The following is a 13,290-nucleotide window of genomic DNA, read 5'->3' on the forward strand; positions in this document are numbered from 1 at the left end:
CCTAACTCTTGAAAAACAGTTTCCTTTATGGACAGTTATCTGACCTCTTATATGCTCAAGTGCAATTTTTTCCTGCTCCCTTGCTCAGAACAATGGCCTGCAGTGAAACAGACCACTTGTTTCCTAGGCACTGCCAGCCAAGTGAGGGAGAGTCCAACCTCAACCCATCCTGAAAAAACTCAATCAAACAGAAACCCGCAAAAACGTGGAAGACATGGCAACTATTATTAAACACTGATTTAAGGCCGAACAGTGATGAAATGCTTCACCTATTTACAAGAAATTCATTCTGGATTCTTGCCTTCATTGCCCACCATCTGAATCACTGTAGGAGTGTGGGAGGTACTACTGGGAAGCTTCTTGGCATTGCAGTCAGTTTGTGCAGTGTGGGAAGATTGTATTTGTTAGCAAACTTGTTCCTGTGGCTGTCCAACAACCCTCCTCTGCCTCACCTCACCCTCTGGGCTCAACCCAGGGGTCTTTTGGGGACACACATGGGCTGACCTTGGTGACTGCTCCATCCACCATCGTGACAGTATCACAGGAAGGCACTCGCACACTGAAACAGAGCTTTGGGCATGGTGAGGAACTTGGATGGAGATGGAGAAGGGGAACACACATTTTGTTTCACTGAATCTGCTTACTTACTGTTGTCAGTTAGAAAAATTCATGGAGGTACAAGCAGAAATCCCCTCCCCAGAGATTCATAACTGCGTTACATTCAAAAGGATGAGAGCATTAGATATGTGATGTACTCATCTTGCTTTAAACCATGGATAATGTCTGCTAGTAAATGTGCTTCACAGTGTGAACTTGTAGCTCTGACAAGGAGAAATGGCTTCAGATGACAAGAGGGGAGATTGAGAGTGGAGATGAGGCAGAAGGTTTGGCACTGAGGGCGGTGAGGCACTGGCACAGGTTGCCCAGAGAGGCGGTGGTGCCCCGTCCCTGCAGACAGCCCAGGTCAGGCTGTTGGGGCTGTGAGCACTGCTGGAGCTGTGGGTGTCCCTGTGCACTGCAGGGAGCGGCACCAGGCGGCCTTTGAGGATGTATTCCAACCCAAACCTTTCTATGATTTTATGATTCCCCATAGACCAGCTCTATATACTCACCTGGAGTTTCACTCTTCAAGAAAACATTAAAATGATGTGATGCTCTTTGCTTCATTCCTCAGCTTTTCCACTGGAAAGCAGAAGTGACAGCTTCTCTCCCACCTTGTTTCCAAGCAGACCCTGCCACCACCTGAAGGACCCCTCAGGCTTCTCCTGACACTATCATCAAATCTATACACAATATTTAATGCCGTATGGTTCTGATCTCACATAACACCCCTGAAATTATATGTAGTTCTTTGTTGTCCCTTTAGCAACATGGCTGTTTGGCAGAACAACCAGGCTATTTTTATTTGTCTTCAGAGCATCCAACAGCATGCAGTTAAGGTCCAAGAATGAAAAGGAATCAGCATGACTTTCCTGGGTAGCAGGAAATAAGTCACAACTCGGTTTTACTCCTATACCTGTGATGAACATGGCAATAACTTTTTATTATCTTCTTTATTTCAGAGAGGAGCCCTGTGCAAGTGTCAATAAAAATAAAAAATATATATAAATCATGGAAATAATGTTTTGAGCAGATGCTCGTCATAGGAAAAAGGGAGAATCTGGGACAGAAAGTGAAGAGGCAATGTTTAATGCTCTTGGCTTTCTAATAGCATTTCTGGATTCCTAGCACACAGCTTTGCCCATCTCATCTTAATTTGGTTTTGTGCCTGAATTCTTAATGCTGACATGGCCTCCCAAGTACTATGCTGAATCCCATTGACAGCAGCCGCACGCCAAAGTGTTATCCAACTCAGAGCTCCAAATATGTACCCCAAATTTTCCATGAGGTCACTATTTATTGTAACAGTGCAAGTACTGGATATTCCTTCAGAACGCAAACAAATCTGGAAGAAAGATACAGTAATAATTTGCACTTTGTTCATCCTCATCCTCTTTTATATCAGACACCTTTGTAATGAGAAGTCTGTGATAATGAAATTTTGGTTGAGGAAAATTGATTTTGCTGTTAAAAAGTTACTCTAAAGTAGCTAGGATTTGAAACAGTAATAGGTGTGAAAGAGCAAAGTAGAAAATAAAATGTATCTGAATATAAGCATATTACGGTTTTCTATTGGAACTTAAATTATGTGTTGAACGCAGCAGCTTTGAAAGATGTACTTCCAAATCCTCAAAACGAAAAGGACCATTGTCTTGGAGCACAATATTTAATGAACCGCCTAAATGATTCCGAACTTCTGCACTCATAAGCTGACAACTCAGATTTAGGACATAATGTCTTCCCAGCATCAATTTAAAATGAAGGCTAATAAAATTCCAGAGGTCCCCACTCGCACCAAGGAAGAGCCACGTGTATAAATGCAATGAGACCAACACTGCCTTTTCCATTTTTTTAGGAGAAAGATTCATGGACTGCCTATTTGCCTGCCTCACCCCATTAACTCCCTAACTGCCCAGCAAACCAGGAAGAGAATAACATCACTTACTCTTGCTGATGTTAACAGGGAAAGAAAAAAAAAAAAGGTATGGTTGGCAAATAATAAATACTTCACATTTACACATTGTTTTTGCACATAGATTAATGGTTCATGGGTAGAAATTACACACTTCTAATGCACTTTTCTCCAATGACATCAAAATGTTTCAAGGGAATGGATCTCCAGTGACCTCATCGTGGTATGGTAAGAAGGCAAGGGACATCCCTTTCCTGCTAAATACTTTATTTGGGTGCTTTTTTTTCTGCTGTTCAGATTTCACTCAATAAGCTGAAGGGCAAAGTCACTGCCTTTAAATCCCTGCCTCTTGGTGGAAGGTGAGTTCTCAGCACTTTTGAGAGCAGAGGGACTCTCTCTAACCATGGTCACAATGATAAATATTTTGGGTCCTCCTGAGTCATCCTGGTCATTTTGATTTACTCCTCCTGAACTTTATTCTTCCATCCCACCCACAAGCACATACCTTCATTCTGGAAATCGATGCTTTAAACTGGAAAGATGTCATTTATCTAGACAGCATTGCACCGTACTCCTTGTAAAGATTCCAATAGATTTGTAAGCCCCAGAGTTTATTGGTATAGATGGCCACATAACTGAAGTATTATCTTAGCAGAAACTGCTTCACGAACATAGATGGATTTCTGCGCAGTGAAATGGTACAATCAATCATAAGATTCAGCTGCAGAAAGCAAAGACTTGTTGATGTATCTCTGCCATTAGAAAGGTATTTTAAACAGTTGCTTTCTATCTTGAACTGTCATGAGTTTGGAAACACTGATGCAAGCGTTTTGCTAGCCCAGCCAGATGAGGGCTGATGAGGACTTATGCTGATGAGGACACCACTTTCAGAAGTGCAAAAGTGCACAACACAGAGAAGTGTATTTTCTGCTAAAAAGAGTTGTTCAGGCACCTGCTACTTGTAGGCAAGAGACTGTGGCCCAGACACTGGCTCAAAGGAAATAAAGTGGTTAAGTCTGAGGTAATCCATCATGTTTCAGTTTCCCTGGTAGGTGCTGGTGCATCTGTTCCAGCTTCAGGAGGAGTTAAGATGAGCGAGATCACAATAACTCATGGGATGAGAGCAGGCCCACATCTTCCTGCACAGGCTGAGTTTGGTCCCACCACTCTTGTCCTGGCTGTCTTTCCACATTAATGTCAATATAAGGGAATCCCACAAGAAACCATGCTTTGAATTGGAGAAATAAGACAGGTGTGGTGGGCTCAATATGTGAATTTTTCCCCATTTTCTCAGACCAGAATTTCCACATGAGGCATGGAGAGCTGTAAAACATGGGAGAGATGGTGAAACTTGGTCATGCAATGCCTACTTGGTAACACATATGAAAGACTGAGGGGAAGAAGAGATTCATTCTGATGACATATGCAAAATAGTCAAAATAGGGGCAATCTAAAAGGGAATATCCTTTAAATTGTCTGGCACTTGGTTTTTATAGGGCCAGAGCACATAAAATTTCTCACAGGGATGAGGCAGACATACTTAAAATCAGTCAGACAGAACACTTCCCCATTCCTTACCTTGACCCTATAGGAGTACATTTACAGTCTAATATATTATTGAATAGGTTGACTTTTATAAAAGTATGTAAGTGGTTATAAATGTGTATCATCTGCTCTTTATAATCCATTAACTCATTATAATAATTGTCTTAATTTGATTGTTAAGGTGATTAATAGGGCAAGTGTTAAAGGAAATTAATACTCCAAATTGAAGCATAACTGCAGTCGAAAAATAACTCCTCTGATTTGACGTGGTAACAAGGTACAGGCTTGTGGTTAATGAGCCTTGGGAAGTTAAATATAATGGAACAGGGAAGACAGGAAGAGGAGAGTTCCTCTGTGAAACATGCCTGGGGTGGCTGTGTGACCCAAAGCATGGCTGGGTGGGAGGCACCAGAGGTATTGGGGAAATGGGAGGACATGACAGCAAGGATGAAGGAAGACAGGTAGATGCCCTTCAGTAGTAAGGCTTTTTACACTGTCTCCTGAAGGATTTGTATGTTGAAGCTAAGGAAGGATGAGCCCCATGGATAGGCAAGGAGGTGAGTCGAAATTGGGCTGCCTCACCAGGCTTAAAGGATAATGGGAATACGGATTCCGGGAATCCATATCAGGGCCCATGTTGCCCAACAAGATCCAGAGACCTGGGTGATGGCACAGAACATATATCTGCAGCAAAGGTGAGGATGATGCAAGACTCAGGAGGATGACAGAGGAACAGGGATGTGGCTGACACAACTAATGGCAGGGCATTGGTCCGAAGGGATGTCCTTGCAGAGCCACTCCTCATACTGAAGGCTGAAATGAGTTGTTTATGAAACAGTTACTAACTACAGAAGATCTCCTTGACTTATGCATCATCTTTCATTTACACAGGGTCTTCTACTACTTTCAAATATTATACCCAGGATGGTATTAAGAAACACACAATCTCCCATGGATCTGCTTTTCATTCCTGCCTCTCATTTCTGGCTTTCAGTACATCTTTAGATGGAAAAGAAAGAAAGTAAAATCAAGAGTCAACTTGAAAAGCAGCTCTTTCCCAGCAAAGCAGCCACTTCTTTCAATTTGAGATCTAACATATTCTCCCAGTAAATTTGGCACCTTCTCATAGGCTAATAATAGCAGCGACTTTACTCTAAGCTTGTGATTTGATCCATGTAAAATCATTAGATATTCATAGAGTCATAGAATCATTAAATATGGAAAATCATTAAATTTGACTCTAAGGTCACCCAGTCCAACTGCCGACCTATCACCAGTATTGCCCACTGACCATGTCCCAAAGTACCTCATCTCCACAGTTCTGGAACATGTCCAGAGACTGCAACCCCACCACCCCCCTGGGCAGCCTATCCCCATGCCCAACCACCCTTAAATCTATATTTAAATCATATTAAATCTATACTCTTTAAACCCACCTCACTCAATAACTAGTTGCCAACCATTTTTTTCAGCAAACCCATGACAGTGGCAGAGATGGGTTCCCTGCATGAATTGCTCTTTCACTTACATTAGAAATTGGAAAGATGCCACAACCCCTTGTATTGAGTAACTGAGTTATACGGTGTGTATTGTAATATCACACCATATATAGTAACACTGAAGAATGTCAAACAGCCATCTATTACTGAGATAATAGAAATCAGAGCTGTTTTCTCCCTGCGTGTGATACTCATTTACTGCTTTCGCTTCTTCACTGTCATTACACTCACCTCCCTTCCCAGCTAAGCAATCATTCATATTAAGGTTTATATTCAAGCCTAGAAATTAAGGGAACTATTCAGCTGCTGGTGAAACAGGTGTTGGGGAAGTCTCTGTAAATGGTGACAGCAGAACTGCAGCTCGGGGAGGAGTGTACCAAAGGAAGAGGTTGGATGGCTGAGCTCAAGGCAGAGCCAGCTTGTGCACAGCAGTCTGTGTCTGTGGGGAGAAAAGTCGTTTCTGGAATGAAAACCAAATTCAGCCTTCAGAAAGGTTTTCTGTCTCCCTTACCTGTGTTGCTCCTTTCTGCACTTCCCACATTTCATCACTTGTGTAATCTAGAAATTGTTCCGTTCGTTCCAGCAGTGGTAGATCAGAAGGTGAGAAGAGGAAAGCTTAATTTCTGCTCCTGCTTAATTTCCAGGAGCTATGGAAATGAGCAGACAAATGCTTGTGATTGAAGGACCACTGAATATTACCATAAGCAGTAAATTCTTGGGAAAATGGATATGAATACTGATCACACTGCAGCTGCAAGAGGTAAAGTTTCTGGAACAGAAATGAAAGACTCACTCTGGAGTTTTATGCAGTTTGCTTTCAATTCCATTTACAGTTATTTCTTGTTTTTATATCCTGTTTTATTGAAATCCATTTTTTACTTTAATGTTTTTGACTTGGGGATAGGTTTTTTGCCTTGAGCGCACGAATGAAATGCCACACTGTAAAGTGCCAGTGAAAATTATCAATGCAAATAGTAGAGCAATGGCTTTATGAGTCTCTTGGCATTTTTTTTCCCTAAGTGTTTCTGGGTTAAGAGTATTTATTTTGCTTAGTTCAAACAGAAACTCATGCCTCATAATTTGATTAGTGTGTCAAAAGGCAGTTGCTGTTTTTGCACCTGTCTCCTTACTGCTCTGCTGTTTACTCAGATTTTCTCTCATTACCATATTCTCAGGAAATTCTGTGGTGGATTCATCAGTTTTAGAGATGAAAATGTTCTGCCTGACCCCTGGATAAGGCAAATCTAGTCTAAAGCAGCACGTGTTTCTCCTAGGCACACAGACCATGACACCTACCTGGTGGCCATGGCAGCCTTTGCCTTTAGCAGAGGAAGTTTTAATTACATCTTCCATTCTTTGTGCCTGCTGGACCTGCCTGTGGTGCACACATAAATCTCTGCGGTGGGTGGAGAGTGGGATAAAACCAAAGCACTGTAAGGATGGATCCTCCAAGCCCTCACAATGTAACTGGGAGATACAGGAATGGAAACCTTCAGCACTGTTTGCTCCAATTCTCCCTGGAGTTTCTCCAGCACGAGGCATTTCAGGCATCACAGAGAAGCCTGCAGACAATCTGTGAGGATTTCTCTGCATTTGTGTCAAGGAAGGGACTCCATTGGTATGCATGGGATTGAAAAGAGGGGCAGAAAGGGCACTAGAGTAGGGTTAAGATTGGTGACAATAAACTGACAGGTACACCTACAACAACAAGAAGAAATCAGGAGAGATTTCTTGAAAAGAACTGAGGAAGCTTAAGATCAATAGACCATCCACTTCTGCATGCATCTTTGCGTATTTCAGACATAATTCGCCGTGGCTTATTATAGGGCTGCAGTGCTTCATTACTACTCTGTTCCAAATAGATTTAATAGAGTGTAGAAAGTACACGTTTCTTGTAAACCATCTTACTATCTAAGGTTTAAGAGGGCAGAACAAAAGGGGCACAGAAATAAACATTGGATTCATTTAACATTTTAAGAAATTGCTCTACACAGTAAGTGCTAAAGGGGTGGACCAGGATTCTGCAGCCTTTGGGAAATGGAGCAGAAAATGTTAAACAGCCCATAGCCTACAAATACTCATGAACCCTAAAGCAGATGAGGATTTTATAACTCAGTTTGGATGAGCCCATCTGAACTTCCATGACGGCTTTGCAGAAAAATTCAGTATGCTAAAGGAAGGAACTGCCTGTTTAACGGCACGCGTGAGTAGAACAGAGATGTTCTTGGCCCAAATACAAAGCATAGGGAAGAAGCGTGATCTGCTTCTTTCTTTATTTTTGCCTTTCAGTACAGATATGACTGTAATTACGTGCTCTGGACAGGCAGAACTGGCTCCAGTAAAGCCTCAAAAATGGTCGTTAGATGTGTATTAGTTCCCGTGGAACATTTAGATGAAAACTGACATTTTTAATTGTCATCTCTTCTTTTAGCAAACGTTTTTGGTCCTTACAATGAAAACATCCTATGATCAAATCAAAACAAAGCCAATTTTGACCAACAAAAACAAACATAAGTTTGTACATGGTGGGGACAGAGGTCGTGTCCCTCTGGGTTGGGCCCAGCACCCACCTGCTGCTGGCTGCCCTCCAGCCCTCCAGCCTTCCTCCCTGGGCTTCATTCATGCCTTCAGTAGTTTATTTTCTCTTGATGTGTTTCCAGGCTCTCTTTGGCACTCTGGGTCTCCCTAGGGATTTCTTCATGCTTCTACCAGAGGGTGCTGAAAGACACTTTGTGGGCACCACAGAATTATAGAATCATTTCAGTTGGAAGGGAGCTGAAAGGCCGCCTGGTGCCGCTCCCTGCAGTGCACAGGGACACCCACAGCTCCAGCAGTGCTCACAGCCCCAACAGCCTGACCTGGGCTGTCTGCAGGGACGGGGCACCACCGCCTCTCTGGGCAACCTGTGCCAGTGCCTCACCGCCCTCAGTGCCAAACCTTCTGCCTCATCTCCAGTCTCAATCTCCCCTCTTGTCGTCTGAAGCCATTTCCCCTTCTCCTATCACACAGACCCCACTATGGAGTCCGCCCCCTCCCTTCTCAAAACCGACAGGCCGCTCTCAGCTCTCCTTCTCCTGCCTTCTCTTCTCCATTCTGTCCTCGCAGGGAAGGCTTCCATCCCTGGCTCCATTTCTGGGCCTTTGCATTTCTGTGATTCAACTCAGCCTTCCTTAGGTGGACAGATACAAGCTGTACCCAGATGCTGGTTCATGGCAGTGATCTGGCCTGCCTGCAGTGCTTTGACAGAACACACATCCTACCAGCAGAAATCAAACCAGAACAAGGCCTTGGGAAGGAAGACACCAGCTAACATACCTCCCTTGGTGCTGCAGCATCTCTATTAACTGAAGTGAGGCCAAGTGCTCCTCCTTGTGACTGAGACAGATGCTGCCAGTGCTGAGATGCTGCTCAGCCACAGGGTCACTCACAGGCACTGTGCTGGGGACACCTGCCCTTGTTGCTGGATTGTTTCTGGAGTACAAGAGAAGGGCAGTAAAATATTCTCTCCTGATCAAACTCAGCTCACCCATCTAGAGCAGCTTTCTAAATGCTTGCCCCTGGTAAGGAGTGACTGTAGAAGCTGGGGGAGTGGTGTCTTTGTGAATGTTTTATGTAGCAAGAACTTCATTTTTCAAAAGCTGTTTCATTATATTCAGAATGGTGGCAGCCCAGAGAGAAGACAGCAACAGAAACACGTCAAATGACAGCAGCCAGACAAAGGGCAGGCAGCAGAAATGGGCTGCTACAGTCTGCAGCAGCCTGACCTGCTGACTCCTATGGCACTGACCTTGCAATGCGAGCACTTGGCTGCATTCCCAATTGCAAGTATACTCCCTGCTCTGCCAATTTAATTCTGGTCATCTGCAGCATCTATGCTTCAAATAGAGCCACTTCCATAATATTTCTCCTGATGCAATTGGGCCATTCACAGGAAAAGATGTAAAGAAACTGCATTGCCCTAATAGCCCTAATCCACAAAAAAAAAGAAAAATAATTATGGAGTTTTCTAAGAGCAACAGCTGTGATGTGAGAACATCAAAGGCAGCACAGCCCTCTCTCACTGTTTCTATCTGCTCTGAGGTGCAGCAGGCGCTAGCCAGGGGTGATAGCCACTGAGCTGCAAAGCTGAATGAGTGCCTGAGCTAACCCTTAATGAGACAGCACTCCGGGGACCACAGTGCTCAAAATGCACATTTGCTTTGCACAGACTCTAAAGAAGCATTCGTTTTCCTTCCAAACACAGCAAGAGAAGGGAGAAAGATGCTGACAAAGCTGAGTGGTGCAGTGGACACAAGAGCAGGAAGGGACGCCATCCAGAGGGACCTGGACGGGCTCAGAAAGTGGGCCCTGAGAACCTGATGAGGTTCAACAAGGCCAGGTGCTGCTCTTGGGTCGGGGCAGCGCCAGACATGAGGCCAGACTGGAGAAGAACTGGTTGAGAGCAGCCCTGTGGAGAAGGACTTGGGGTCCTGATGGACAGAAGCGGGACATGAGGCAGCAGTGTGCGCCTGCAGCCCGGAAGGCTGACAGTCCTGGGCTGCAGCAACAGAGGGGTGGCAGCAGGGAGAGGAGAGGAGAGAAGAAGGAGAGGAGAGGAGAGGAGAGGAGAGGAGAGGAGAGGAGAGGAGAGGAGAGGAGAGGAGAGGAGAGGAGAGGAGAGGAGAGGAGAGGAGAGGAGAGGAGAGGAGAGGAGAGGAGAGGAGAGGAGAGGAGAGGAGAGGAGAGGAGAGGAGAGGAGAGGAGAGGAGAGGAGAGGAGAGGAGAGGAGAGGAGAGGAGAGGAGAGGAGAGGAGAGGAGAGGAGAGGAGAGGAGAGGAGAGGAGAGGAGAGGAGAGGAGAGGAGAGGAGAGGAGAGGAGAGGAGAGGAGAGGAGGGGGTTGTGCCCCTCTGCTCTGCCCCTGGAAGGCCCCACCTGCAGTGCTGTGCCCAGGCCTGGGGCCCCCAGGACAGGAGGGATGCGGAGCTGCTGGAGCGGGTCCAGAGGAGGGCACGAGGATGCTCAGAGGGCTGGGGCACCTCTGATTGAAGACAGGCTGAGGGAGCTGGGCTTGTTCAGCTTGGAGAAGAGAAGGCTGTGGGGAGACCTCATTGTGGCCGGCCTGTACTTGGAGGGAGCTTACAAGCAGGAGGGGAGTGACTGTGTACAGAGCCTGATGGGGACAGGACAAGGGAATGGCTTTAAAGTGAAAGAGAGGAGATGTGGGTTAGCTGTGAGGAAGCAATCCTGTTGTCAGAGGGCGGTGAGGCGCTGGCACTGCTGCCCAGAGAGCTGTGGTGCCCCATCCCTGCAGGCACTCGAGGCCAGGTGGGATGGGGCCCTGGGCAACCTGAGCTGGTGGGGGGCAGCCCTGCCCATAGCAAGGACTGAGTGGTCTTGGAAGTCCTCTCCAACTTAAGCCATTCTATGGTTCTATGACCCCAAAAAAGACCAAGTGTTAAAGGAATCCTTGGCATAGACAATAATAAGGAGTTGGAGCAAAGCAGGGCCAGGCTTCCAGTTTGTCTTCAGAGGACAGCATAAACCCTGTGGTAAAACCATCTACACTAGAGAGTGTAGTAAATTACAACCTGAATTTACAGACAATGACCCTTGATTATAAGCAAGGCACCTATTGAGTCCCCAAAAGCTAAGGGCTGAAAACCTGTCCTTACTTCTGCTGCCTGCTCCAGCAGGGTCACTGTGACTGAAACAAAGGCTGTGAGTGCTTTCATGTTGATTATGCTGCTGAGCCTCTATGCAGCCCCAAGGGAGTCCTGAAAGGTCTCGCTCTGTCCTACCCATCTGCAAAACTGAGATAAACGAGGGGTGTCCTGAGCCATTGTTAACACTTGCAGGAGTACACTGAGCTGCACTGTGGCACAAAAGGGGCTGAAACCACAGTGAAGCTGTTTGTGGTTCCAGATGCCAGCAGCAGCCCCTTGCAGCAGATCTATGTATGTATATATATCGGTACAGCCCATCCTCCCACTGTGGAACCTGTCAGCAGCTGACAGCTGGTGCTGAGGTTCAGCCTCTGGCTTCGATGTTCTTCCTGCACCTCCACTACACAACCAGAGCTCATCCTGCAGGAAGGTGCTTAATCAGTTTCGATGCTGCTGGCTTGTGTTCCTCTTGGGCACTCAGCTGGAGAATGGGATTTAAATTTGCAAACGAGTCCTCAGTGATGAAAACAAGCCCAGCTGCAAAGAACACAGATAAATCCCCCCAGCCAACTGCCTGGGCTGCAGTTATTTGCACCTGGCTGCTGTGTCCTGAGCAGGATCTGTGCACAGAGCTACATGGGTACAGGGCCACAGCACTGAATGGCCCGGAGAGCTGATATGCAGCAGGCAATAACAATAAAATGTGGGCTCTCAGGTGAGTGATGAAAGGCAGGGAGGGAAGAAGGGCCATTAGAAGGACTGCAAATTATAACGGTGTCTTGGGCTGAGATTTTAAAGAGACTCTGAGCTTCCAGAGATGTGTATGAAGTGAGTGCAGGCACAGCTTACAAACCTGGGAGCAGCAGGGTACTGGATCACCTGCAGGGGAAGTGTTGGTCCTGGCACCTCTAAAACAAAGCATCAGTGATTTCTCTGTTTTTCTAACAAGGTAATCAAAGTTTTCAGAGCATTTCTGTGTTGATTTAACTAGAAAAAATTAAGTTAAATCAGTTATACAGGGTGTTTATATGTGGGACACATCTGGGCAAGATTGGTGGCAGGTGGACAATTGGACTAGATGATCTTAGAAGCCTTTTCCAACTTTAGTGCTTTGGTGATTCTATGATTTATGGACAGGCCTTGTGCTAGGGCTATGACTAGGAGTAAGCCTTGCAGAAGAGAACTGTTTTGTTACATGCAGCAAAATGACAAACTGCAAAGGGAGAAAGTGCAACTCATATGTGGTATTTAGTCAATAGCCAGCACAGCCCAATTAATCAGCAAATGATGTATTTACTGTACTGTTCTACTGGAAAGGGAATGCGAGCTGAGGTTTAGAGCAAGAACAATTTGTCTCATCTTTTTCCAAAGCCAGAAGAAGGTCCCAGAAATAATAGGAGAAGGGGAAATGGCTTCAGACGACAAGAGGGGAGATTGAGAGTGGAGATGAGGCAGAAGGTTTGGCACTGAGGGCGGTGAGGCACTGGCACAGGTTGCCCAGAGAGGCGGTGGTGCCCCGTCCCTGCAGACAGCCCAGGTCAGGCTGTTGGGGCTGTGAGCACTGCTGGAGCTGTGGGTGTCCCTGTGCACTGCAGGGAGCGGCACCAGGCGGCCTTTCAGCTCCCTTCCAACCCAAACCTTTTGAAGATCTATGATTCATCTCTCAAAGGAACATGGCAAGATTCTTCTGCTTACCAGAACACTTTGCCTTCCTAAGAGTTCAAGAGAAAGGAGAGCTCGTCAGACATAATGCTTCACTGGGGCTGTTCGTTTCACTTAGGTCCTTATCTCAGCTATGCTGTGCTGTTGTGCAAGGGCTGTCTGGTGCTGCCATGCCTCACGCAGCAATGCTGCCCATAAAGAGCTGTTGTATCCCTGTTCAGAGACACAGCTCTGTGCTGCTGATGGAGGTGCAGTGCTGAAGATATTCCTGAGCGTGTTTAAATGCAGCACAAAAGGAACAAAGCTGATGTTAAACAAAGCAATTATTTCCAAACTTGAGCTTTCACAATGGAGACAAATTGTAATCACACCCTTTGAAACCTGCAATTACAAGCAGTTCCCACTAACCCCATGCCTTTCTCCTTTGTT

The 13,290-nt window shown here is 45.7% G+C and overlaps 1 long non-coding RNA gene across 1 annotated transcript in view; it reads right to left on the bottom strand.

Annotated features, from left to right (window-relative positions):
- Positions 1 to 237: 237 nt before the first annotated feature.
- Positions 238 to 13,290, bottom strand: part of LOC116217456 (uncharacterized) — a 66,450-nt gene continuing 53,397 nt past the window's right edge. The window contains exon 3 of the long non-coding RNA XR_014879708.1: positions 238 to 3,835. This is a non-coding gene — a long non-coding RNA (uncharacterized LOC116217456). The remainder of the gene's footprint in view (positions 3,836 to 13,290) is intronic.

Source organism: Meleagris gallopavo, chromosome 26, assembly GCF_905368555.1.
Source record: "Meleagris gallopavo chromosome 26, MGAL_WU_HG_1.1, whole genome shotgun sequence".
In the NCBI taxonomy this organism is placed as follows: Eukaryota; Metazoa; Chordata; class Aves; order Galliformes; family Phasianidae; genus Meleagris; species Meleagris gallopavo.